Genomic DNA, 13,280 nt, shown 5'->3' on the forward strand with positions numbered 1-13,280 from the left:
TATTTCGTGTACATTTCATCCGGACTGTTTGTGGTACACGGAAGGTACACGAAATTTTTCGTGTACTTAACGTGTACGGTTCGTGTTGACACGAAATAATTCGGTTCGTGTACGTGTTCCAGAACTGGTACACGAAACCGAAACAATTTGGGTTCGGGTTTAGGGTTCAGTACACGAAAACACGAAAGTACACGACACGAACTGTTTGTCAGGTCTACTAGCAACTATTAAGAATAAATTGAAATATTGAATATTGATTGATGTTGAATTGAATTGAATATTTTTTTTTTATAAACCTTGATTAATAATAAAAGTACAAACAGACTCAAGGCAGTGACGGCTCAACTAGATTTGAGGCCCTAATCAAACTTTAACAAGAGGCCTTTTCTATATATAAAAAATAATTTTTATTAAAAATAATGTATATTTTAGATTATTATAGAATTATGCACAAAAATTATTTATGATGAGATGATAATTAATTATATTTCTATTTTACACAAAATTTATATACCATTTTATATGTTGTTTTTTTATTTATTATTAGGTTTATTTGTATATTAATGTAACATTTAAACTAATTAAACATTGAAAAGTACTATAACACAAGAAATAGAAAACACATAATATATAATAATGTAAAACTTATGAAAAATAAAATAAGTATTATATATTTAAATAATAAATTTTATTACATTTAGTAAGTACTTAATACACATATCACTAAAAAAAATTAAAATCATTTGATTCATTTAATTCTCATTTTGTAAGTTAATCTTATATATATTTATTAATATTTCATGTTATATATATTATCTTTTTAAAATACAATAATTCATATTTGTTTTAGATATTTTATTTTTTTCATATTAACAAACAAAAATTTAATATTATTATCTTAATATATAGTAAAACATTAGCAAATTTTGAGCCCCTTTTTAGGGTTGGGGTCCTAAGCGACCGCTTAGCTCGCCTTAGTGTGAGCCGGCCCTGACTCAAGGCCGACTCTACAACCAACTTGAGCCCGAGAATAAAGATAAACTAGTTCCCAGAAAATGGATGCTCATGTATGAGCACCACTAACCACCCAAATACATAAACTATATAGCACTGTATTACCATCCATGCTTGTTCACTCTAGTCGCCTCCTCGCTATTTCATTCAGAACCATGCTGAGATGACCTTACAATCTAAATCTCCATCCAAGAAGATTTCCCCTAGTCCATATCTTTAGCGTAATAATCATAACTCCCAATATGAAGCTGATAAAGCTCTATGCAGGCCTCCTTTAGCTAGAGCATCGGCCTCTATGTTGAGCTCTACGAACAAAGGTTGTTCAATTTGTTATGTAATAAAATATCGAGAAAAATAAGTTTGATTATATTAAACTAGTTGAGAAGCCGCGCGTTGCGGCGCCCTATAAAAATTATATTAATGATTTAATATTAATATTTGTAGAATAAAATAATTTTATGGATGTTTATAAAAAATATATTAATGATTCAAAATTAGTATTTGTAGGATAAAATAAATTTTATATTATGAAAATCTTGATGTAATACCACTAATAATATATAAAATTGCAAAACTGGACTATAATTCATGATGAAAAAATGAAAATAAATTTAAGCACGTAATTAACAATTTAAAGTACGATGAATCTTAATTTTATTTATGTTTTTTTTAAAGTAATCGTGTTCTTACGTTGTCACCTCCTCCAATTTATTTGATTGATTGTGCACAAAAGGTTGCTTGAACGGAGCAAACAGATAATACATGAATAATTTTTTTCCGTATACAAAATAAATCATATAAAAATTAACAACAACAAACATGTCCGATGAACAAAACAAATATTATAAAATAATAACCAACAAACATACCTCACTAATAGTTAATTTATTGATCATCAATATCATGTCAACACTTTATTTTTTTTCCCATATTTGGATTTGTCGACTCCTACGTAGCGGTCTCTAACTACCTTTGCTTGCAACAACTTTTATTTTTTTTAATACTGTATAAACAGCCTTCATTTTTCGTTGCAGAAGAACGACACAACCGAGTTAGAAATCGAAAGACAACTATCACCAGAGGTAGATAGGGTTGTGATATTGAGAGAGAGGATGTTGTGTTTAGATGATCCAAAATCCTACAATCTATAGAGATATTTATAGGTGCAGAGAGACTTATATGCTACTCTTTTCCATAATTAAATAATCTGAAATAAAATCAGATTAAAATTTTCAAGTTTCTATATTCCATAAATAATCTGAAACAAAATCAGATTCTAAAACTTGCTTCCAATATACCCAAAACTAAAAAAATAGTTCTACTCTTTCCCATAATTAAATAATCTGAAACAAAATCAGATTAAAATTTTCAAGTTTCTATATTCCATAAATAATCTGAAACAAAATCAGATTCTTAAACTTGCTTCCAATATACCCAAAACTAAAAAAGGTAGTTTTAATTTTTGATAATTTTCATTAAAAAATTCTAGAAAATTAGAAAAATAGAACGAAGCGATGTCAGAGGCGCCACATACACGCTCCTCGCTTCTCTTTTATATAAGTATATAATCTGAAACAAAATCAGATTAAAATTTTCAAATTTCTATATTCCATAAATAATCTGAAACAAAATCAGATTCTGAAATTTGCTTCCAATATACCCAAAACTAAAAAAAGTAGTTTTAATTTTTGATAATTTTCATTCAAAAATTATAGAAAATTAGAACGAAGCGATCTGAAGGCCCCACATACACTTGTCAGATAAAACTTGAGACCTTTTGTTTGTGGGCCTGCGAAATAACCTAATGACTAGGTTTGCTTCTTTAGATTTTCGTGGCCCAATCAATAACATCATTACATTTTAATAGGAGGATATGAGATCAATTTGCTACGAACAAAGGTTGTTCAATTTGTTATGTAATAAAATATCGAGAAAAATAAGTTTGATTATATTAAACTAGTTGAGAAGCCGCGCGTTGCGGCGGCCTATAAAAATTATATTAATGATTCAATATTAATATTTGTAGAATAAAATAATTTTATGGTTGTCTATAAAAAGTATATTAATGTTTTAAAGTTAATATTTGTAGGATAAAATAAATTTATATTATAAAAATCTTGATGTAATACCAATACTAATATATAAAATTGCAAAATTGGACTATAATTCATGGTGAAAAAATGAAAATAAATTTATACACATAATTAACAATTTAAAGCATGACAAATCATAATTTTATTTGTTTGTTTTAAAGTGATCATGTTCTTACATTGTCACCTTCCTCCAATTTTTTTTGGATTGATTGTGTACAAAAACATCTAACTTAAATATAACTACTCTCTTAAAAGTTGCTTGAACGGAGCAAACAGATAATGCATGAATAATTTTTTCATGTATACAAAGTAAATAATATAAAAATCAACAACAACAAACATGTTCGATGAACAAAACAAATATTATTAAAGAATAACCAACAAACATACATCTCTAATAGTTAATTTATTGACATCGACCATCAATATCATGTCAAGACTATATTCTTTTCTCATGTGTGGATTTGTCGACTCCAATATAACGGTTTATAACGACATTTGCTTGCAACAACCTTTACTGTATAAACAGCCTTCACTTATCGTGCAGAAGAACGACACTTCCGAATTAGAAATCGAGCAAGAGAAAGGTATTTCTAAGTTTTGATATCTTTCATCCAAAAATTTCAGAAAATTAGAAAAATAGGAGCGATGTGAGAGGCGCCACCTACACGCCCATCGCTTCTCCTTTAAAAATCGAGTAAGAGAACTATCCGGTAGGTTTGTGGTATTGAGAGAGGAGGTTGTGTTTAGATGATCCAAAATCCTATGATCTATATGGGTATTTATAGGTGCAGAGAGACTTGTTTGCTACTCTTTCCCATAATTAAATAATCTGAACAAAATCAGATTAAAATTTTCAAGCTACTATATTCCATAAATAATCTGTCTTTCCCATAATTAAATAATCTGAAACAAAATTAGATTAAAACTTTCAAGCTACTATATTCCATAAATAATCTGAAACAAAATCAGATTCCGAAACTTGCTTCTAATATACCCGAAACTAAAAAAGGTAGTTCTAATTTTTGATATTTTTCATCCAAAAATTTCAGAAAATTAGAAAAATAGAACGAAGGGATGTGAGAGGCGCCACCTACACGCCCCTCGCTTCAAAATTTTCAAGCTACTATATTCCATAAATAATCTGTCTTTCCCATAATTAAATAATCTGAAACAAAATCAGATTAAAACTTTGAAGCTACTATATTCCGTAAATAATCTGAAACAAAATCAGATTCTGAAACTTGCTTCTAATATACCCGAAACTAAAAAAAGGTAGTTCTAATTTTTGATATTTTTCATCCAAAAATTCCAGAAAATTAGAAAAATAGAACGAAGCGATGTGAGAGGCGCCACCTACACGCCCCTCGCTTCTCCTTTATATAAGTATATTGATTTGTGTAAGTTGTCAGCAGACAGTACTCATATATATGTGTACATTATGTATTTCATGTCTATGTGACTTTTTGCATGTGATTAAAATGTGTAAAATAGATATTTTTGGTTATTATTTAATGAATAAAATTATGAAATTATATATTTTTATAATATGATATGATGGAAAATAAGTTTGATTCAACTAAATTTGTTTTGAGCCGACTCATGTCTATTTATTTTTTCGAGTGATATAAAATTTATAACATACATGTTTTTGATTATTAGTTTCTAAAATAAAAATGTGAGTTATAAACATTTTATTGACCAACATTTGATAAATAAAAACTTTTTTATAATTTAAAATTATGTGTAAAAAATCAAAATAATTAATATGAATAAAGTAGTGGAAAAGAGAAAGAAAAGTGGGTGAAGTGGCAGGCGGGACCCATTGATTTTTAATGTATGAAAGGAAAATAGTGGAGTAAAAATAGTGTGAAATGAAAAGAAAAGTAGACAAATGATGGTACCCATTGACAATTTTTGGTAAGTTTTTTTTTTGGGTAAATGAGGGCGGCACCTCGTGAGAATTTATAAATAGAAAAGAGAATTTACAACGAGAGGACTCCTCTCAACCACCACCTCTAAGAACAGACTCGAAGAGGCAGCACCAACCAAGAAGAAATAAACCAGAATAACAGTAAAAAACAACAAAATCTCCAACGGATAAACACCGCGAAAGCTAAGCAAGAAAAGCACTACAAAAGACACAAACTCCTGCCGAGGCAAATTTTTTTTTTTTTTTTTTAAGCACTTGGCTGATCGATCCGGTTGCGAAAAATGTGTCTGCCAAGAGTTTGTTGCTGTATTTTACCCTTCTCGTCTTCTTTGCCCTAGGTTTGCAAGCTTCGGCTGAGACTGATGTTCTTGATGGTATGTTTTTTGATGTTTCTTTATGTTTTACAATGAATCCCACCTGTAAAACGTAAAGAAACATAAAAAAACATACCATCGAGAACATGTCTCAGCCGAAGCTTGCAAACCTAGGGCAAAGAAGACAAGAAGAGTAAAATACAGCAACAAACTCCTGGCAGACATATTTTTCGCAACCGGATCGATCAGTCAAGTACTTAAACTATACTCCCTCCGTCCCAGTCCCACGCATTTCTTTAATTACACTCCATCCAATTCTTGACATTTCAAAACTTACCAAAAAATAATCAATGGGTCCCACTATTTGTCCATTTTTCTTTTCTTTTCAAACTACTTTTACTCCACTCTTTTCCTTTTATACATTAAAAATCAATGGGTACCGCCACTTCACCCACTTTTCTTTCTTTTTTCCACTATTTTATTCATATTTCTTAACCTCCGTGTCCAACCCATTCGATAAGAAATGGGAGGGACGGAAGGAGTATCATTCAATAACGCAGTCTCGGCTGTAGCGAAATCAGGCAAAGTGAAAACAGAGAAAAGAATCAATGCAATGACGATGTATAAACCGTAAAGAGTACAAGTAGTAGAGAGGATAGTAAAAGTAGAAAGCAAGAAAAGGATTAATACAGAGGAGGCGTGAATCTTGAAGAACAAGGAAGCAAATACAGTATAAAATCAGGGAGAAACTTGTTAACTAGAGATACATATGCAGGCTGAAACGTTTATGTAGTCGCAAAAGCGTGTGAGCACGGAAAGAATATGCACCCCCGTCCGACGCGTGACTTCTCTACCAAACTACCAAAGTATAAGTGATGTAAAATGGCCACAAAATTTATATGATTTTTTATTAAACAAATTTTCTTATGGGTGTTTTCATATCGAACATTAAAGCTTTATTGTCTAAGCGTCCCCGGTCATCTTTGCATGTGCGAGGGTAGATGGTAAAATTTCTTGAACGAAAGGAACTCCTGACAGCAGCTTTTGTATTCTGATACAATTCGTCATACGAGAAAGTATCTTGTGACAAAAAAAAATTCTTTTAAATCAACCAGCTAGCACTGGAAATTAATTTGTATAAGATATTGAAAATTTACCAAATATACTATATTTTTATATTTTTATTATCTTCCAAAAATATTTACGAAAATATTATATGTGACTATAAGTAATTATATATAAAAAAAAATTTAATACGATCAGTAATCAAATACAAAGCAATTTTTTTTTGAAAAAATTTGGAGTTACTTTCTATTGCATTATATGTTAACTTCTCCAGTCACTTATTTGCAACACAATTTATTTATTAAAAAATTCAGAAAAATGAAAGTTTTGCATATTTTTAATAAAATATTTTGAATAAATTAAAAAAAAGGGGAGAGTATATTTTTCAAAAAAAAAGTATTTTATAAAATCTATTATATTAATAATAGCCCAACATGGGGCATCCACTAACATCCATTTCTTTAATACCACTGCGCTAACTTGACATTTGTGTTTTACTACCATACATATAATATGTATGCGTCGTGTGAACAAAAAAATATTTAATATTTTATTTTGAGAAACTTAATAAGTTGAAAGAGTTGATAGAACTTAAATAAGTTAATATTTAAAATTTTCAATTCATAAATTCAAGTTTTCTAGACATCTAAAACGTTTCAACATGATTGTTTTTGAGCTAATTATATTGACATCAAAATCATCTAATTTTAAATTATTCATACCTTATGAGACCGATTAAATTTCAAAATACAAACATGTCTAATATATTCATATTTAAAATACTCATGAAATACTAAGCAAATTATTCGCGCGCGCGCGCACACACTAAATTAAACTAATAATTTAAATCGCAAGACATTTAATTCATTTGAAAAGACTAATTTATTCTTGTAATTTGATAAAATTTAATTTCATGAATCCACTAACCTTTACCTCTTTTTTACCACTATGTCAAATGATATTTGTATTCTAATATAATACATATAATATGTATATGCCATGTGAACAAAAAAATATTTGACATTTTATTTAGACAGACTTAAATACCATCAATTTTCAATAATGATTTTGTTTTTTATATTTATTAATATATAATATATCATCTAATAATATAAATTTATAATAAATGATTTGTAGTCTATTTTTTATTTATTGAGATAATTTCTGTATCATAAAAGTGACTGGATTAAAAATCATAAATTCTGAAAATATATTATTTAAGAATAATTTGTCTCAGTCTGAGATAACGTTGTCTTTAAAAGAAACAGTTGCGGAAATGGTACATGAATTCGACCCGATATGTGCTAATATATCATTTTATATTTAAATGATGGTTACTTTTGAAAATGATGCGTTCTCGAATGCAGCATATGGCCAATAACGTTGCATTCACCTGCATTTCGCCTATATAAAGCACTACAATTGAATATTAATTAGTATTTTATCATGTACGTGTACGTAGATATGATAATATCTATATATTTAGTAATTAAAACTTCAATCATGAATAGATGATTCATCAGATTCATAGACAAAATATGTTTGACTGAAATTTTTCCAATAGGTAAAAAATCAAGTAAAATCATCTATAGAATGAGAAATGAAAATTGGTATGATTGTTATGATTGAAAATACAGAAATGATATATACATACTGAACTAGCTTATAAGATTAAAATAACAAAAATCAATTTTGTGTGTCAAGATTTATGAAAAAAATATATAAAAAAATGGTCATTCTTTCCCCATATCATATAATTAAGTAGTCGTAACTTATCTTTAAATTAGTTTTCATTTAAATTATACATCTTTTTTAGTCTAATAATTGGATTATGTTTCGTTTTAAATATATTAGATGATTATTAAAAATTAACAAACAAACTAAATGAATTAAAACATGAATTTGTGTTTATACAAGATAAAATTTAAAAATAATGTAGATGATTCGACTGTACATAAATGTATGAGTTGTACTGATTTGCACTATTGATCAAATATGTCGAAAGTACAAATCGTCCGTCTTAGATTTGATTAGAATAATGAGTGTATATTTGTTTTTCTTGCCTTTGGTGGTACAATCTTTATAGGAATCATTTTTGTCAAGTTAATTTCTATAATTTAGATGATATACTTAAATATTGTATTTGACATGTAGTATGTCATTGCGAATACAGTATCTTATATCACTTAAATACATGTAAAGCCGTGTAAAACAATATACTTTTCATACTATACTTTATAGCGGAATATAATTGACTATAACTAAATATATTATATTGTCGATTACGATACACTAACTTATAACTCGTATGATATATACACGTGTGTATTTAAATTGCTAATAATTTTCTCATATGTGTTAAAATTAATAATTTATATGGATATGTTGTTGACCGGATTCGAACCCTTAATCTTTAGTGGCATAGATGTAGAAATATAGAAAATTAAATCTAACAATTGTGGTCAATTTAATCAAGTGATTTAACGGTTATAACTCACCGTACTGACTACAAACCGACGATCAAATTTTTTCATATTTAGCTTTGATAATATACTGGCTAATAACCCGTGCGATGCAGGTGTGTATTACAATAGTTAATAATTTTTTTATATGTGTTTGAATTAATAATTTATTATGATATGTTGTTGACGAGATTCGAAACTTGAAGTTGTTGTAGCATGGATGGAGAAATATGAAAATTTAAGTCAAATAAAATTGTTCAAACAAGTAAAATTCTTAAAATTGATGTAAAAAAGTAGCATACATTTTATGGTTAATCACGATAATATTAGAAAGTTAGAGCGATAGTCAAGACCATAAAATAACTAAATGTTCATAAAATATATATATCAACAATCATCTTAAATTTTAAAATATTAAACTGATCGCATCAAATTATTCAAAAACAAAAACTAATCTCTATAAAAATCAAATTACTAGATACTGTTCCCGTGCCTTGCACGGGTTTTAGGGCTTTCTATTAATAATAGCCCAACATGGGCATGTGAGCAAGTAAATTATGAGACTTTTTATTCATGTGAAAAGACATGTTTATCCTTTTGTCTAATATTGTTTAAAAAATTATGGCTTTGAAGAATCGAACTCGAGAGCATTCACTAACATTCCATTCTTTCGTACCACTACGCTGCCTTGTCATTTGTGTTTTAATACCATAAATATAATACCTATGTGTCGTGTGAACAAAAGAATAATTGATATTTATTTATTTTAACGTAGGAATCCGCAGCCGCTACTCTTCATTTGCGCACTGGGTAAACCCACGAGTTCACACAATAGAGCTACAAACCACGTGAACCATATTTTATTTTGAGAAACTTAATCACCATCAGTTTTAAATTAATTCATGAGTTATTTTATTCATTTGAAAAGAGAACTGAAACATAAACTCTCAAATAAGTTGAAAATTTTGATAGCACTTGAATAAGTTAATATTTAAAATTATTTTAATTCATGAATTCAAGTTGCTTAAACATCCAAAACGTTTTAACATGAACGTCTTTGAGCTAATCATATTGACATCAAAATCATCTGCATTTCATCTAGATAGAGCACTACAATTGAATATCAATTAGCATCTTATTATGCACGTATACATAGATATGATAATATATATTTAGTAATTAAAACTTCAACTATGAATAGATATTATTGAGCGGATTCAAAGACGAAATATGTTTGACTGAATTTCTTTCTATAAGTGAAAAAATAAATAATCCTCAATAGAATGGAAAACGAAAATTTGTATAATAGTTATGATTGAAAATACAGAAATGATATGTACATACTAAATTAGCTTTTAAGGTTAATATAACAAAAATCAATTTTATGTGTTAAGATTTATTAAAAAATTGTCATCCTCTCTCATATCATCTATACTATACTATAATAAGCCAACATAGGTATAATTTGTAGTCCCACTTTTTGTTCCCGTTTTTTCGTTTCGTCACACTTTTTTGGTTTCATCTCTCCGCTATACGGATGTTTAAAAACTGTCTCCTGCCAGGACTCTCTCTCCGAACAGCTATTAGGACTCTCTCTCTCCCAACTGAGATGGACACAGCAGGCATACGAATCAACAGGAACAACAGGAGGGGAGAAGCAGTGGTTCGCCATCAGAAGCTTCGTCTAAAGACAAGCGTCTCTCTGTCTCTCTCTCTCTTTCCCCCTCTCTCTCCCTCCCTCCCTCTCTGGCTCTTTCCCCTTTAAATCATCAGAAGCTTTGTCTCTCAATTGATATAAACAAGCGTCGAATTTATGGGTCAGCCTCTTTCTTTCCCTCCCTCCCTCTCTGGCTCTCTCCCCTTTAAACTCTATTTATCTATTTGCTCGAATTCGTTCCTCTCTCCCCTTTAATGCTCTATTAATCTATTTGCTCGAATTCATTAGTACAATTTGTTAATTTGCTTTTTTTGGTGATTGATACGCCCCTGTTTTCATCTCCTGAGTTTCTTGTTTTCACCTCATACTACTTTACTATCATCATTATGATTTTAATAGTTGAAGAAACTTTCTACTCTTCTACACTCTACTCTGTTACACTCTTTTCATTCCAAGTCACGTAGTTTTTCCTCTGTAATATCTCTTCACTATTTCTTAACTGCTCTTTGGTGTTCTGTTTTTCCATTCAGAATGGGCAGTAGAATGTCTAAGGAGACTTATTGTAAAAGATTTGCTCATAATGTATTTGTTATTGCAGTTACATTGATGGAATCTCGAGAAGGTTCGAGAAAAATATGCCAACAAAATAGTCTATAAAAAAGTTTCGGTGCCCATCCAAAAAAACTTCACGAGTATTTTGTTACTTTTGTATATGATTTGGGTGTTCCATATAGAAATTTGATATACTCGACAAGTAGTATCCTATGCTCTACAGCTCTTATTACTTATTTTCGCATTGATTTATGATATTTTATGTTTCTAATGATTTGTATTGACGATATGTAGATTTTGTTGTGGATGATTACACGGGTTCAAACGAGTCAGGTTAGTTCTACTAGGTTTGCCGTCATGTTTTTAACTATGCATTATATAATTAGCTTATCATTTAAATGTTTTTCGTAGTCTGTAAACATTGTTGGACTAATTTAATATATTAAAGCACGCAAGGTATTCTTTTATGTCAATCTAATGTGGTTACTACCACTTTCATGTCTTCGGTTGAAGAGTGAAAAAATACTATATTGTTTCAATTTATAAGAGCACTTGGCTAAATAGTCACCATGTATCTGCTTTTTTTTTTATTTTACTAGCAGCGCATAGACTTGAAGCTCTTGGCACATCTCTTCATCAACTTCTAAGCAATAGGATGGAACGAATTCGAAGACAAAAAACTGAAAATGAACAACAAAATGCCCAGGAACGAATTCGAAGACAAAAAACAGAAAATGAACAACAAAATGCCCAGATAAAAGCTCAACTAAATTGCGGTATGGTGTCTAGACACTAATCTTTTTGATTTGTTAAAGACTATACATCAATGTGTAGTGTTCATCAAATATAGTACTTTACATATCCATTAACAGGTTTGGGTAACAACTATGATTTCTCCAACAATCCGTATATTGATGGTCTCATTGTAGTTAACACTTTGTTTGGTCACAGAACTATTAGCTATTCTTTCCTTTACTGTACTGTTGTCTTTGGTACGAGATACTTGATATGATAATTTGACTATGCGGAGCTTCCTTAAGCTTTTAGATCTCATATATCTTTGTTTATTGTCATGTATCATGACAGGACGAGAACAACCATTTGTTAGAAGAGAAAAAGCTTTAGAAAGTCTTTCTTGCTATAAATCTCTATATAGAAATCAATTTTATGTCACATTGTCGACGTGTAGTTAGGTAGATGAATCTGATTTCCAAAAGACGGTACATAGATGATCATGATTTGTTTTTTGTAAAAGAACAAATTTACCTAACTTTCTTAAGCAAGAAAGAAAGAAAATAAGAAAATAAAAACAATGATATGTTATGCAGAATGGACAATGATTATTTTTGCCAACTACCGGAGAAGTGGTTTTCTTGGTACTTTGCTAGATTACTAATTGAATCTGAATTTTGATCAGAGCCAAAAAGGTTAAAATTGTAAATGGAAATAAGTAAAACTATTGAGATTAAATGGTGTTATTTTATTTTTTTACATGAATAAATTCAATTTATCAATGTTGTACAGGGTTTTAAGCATATTGAAGACTTTCTCCTAGGGGGTGTCAATAGTCCTGCATCTGATGGCAAAGTTGAGAAGTTGCCAGGCCTACCCAGAAGAATGATTAGGTATTTGATCGTAACCTGTTCTCTGGGAGTTGGATTTTCCTGTGTTGTGCAGTTTGTGTTTTTCAGCTTTTTTATGTTAATATTTTCCTCCTTGATCTGTGTTCTTTTATAGTCTGCCTATGGTTAGACATATGTATTTCCATCTATCATTTGTTAGTCTGGTTTCATGAGGAATTAAAAGAAAATTATTCCATCTTGTATATTGGTGGTCTCATTGTAGTTAACACTTTGTTTGGTCATGGAACTATTAACTATACTTTCCTTTACCGTATTGTTGTCTCTGGTACGAGATACTTGATATAATAATTTGACTATGCTGAGCTTTCTTAAGCTTTTAGATCTCATATATCTTTGTTTATCGTCATGTATCATGACAGGATGAGAACAACCATTTGTTAGAAGAAAAGAAGCTTAAGAAAGTCTTTCTTGCTATAAATCTCTATATAGAAATCAATTTCATGTCACATTGTCGACGTGTAGTTAGGTAAATGAATCTGTTTTTTGTTTTTGTTTTTGCTTTTATCTTTTTTGTAATTAATATGTAGGCTAATGCGACATCAAGGAT

This window comes from Daucus carota, chromosome 7 (assembly GCF_001625215.2).
Source record: "Daucus carota subsp. sativus chromosome 7, DH1 v3.0, whole genome shotgun sequence".
Classification (NCBI taxonomy): Eukaryota; Viridiplantae; Streptophyta; class Magnoliopsida; order Apiales; family Apiaceae; genus Daucus; species Daucus carota.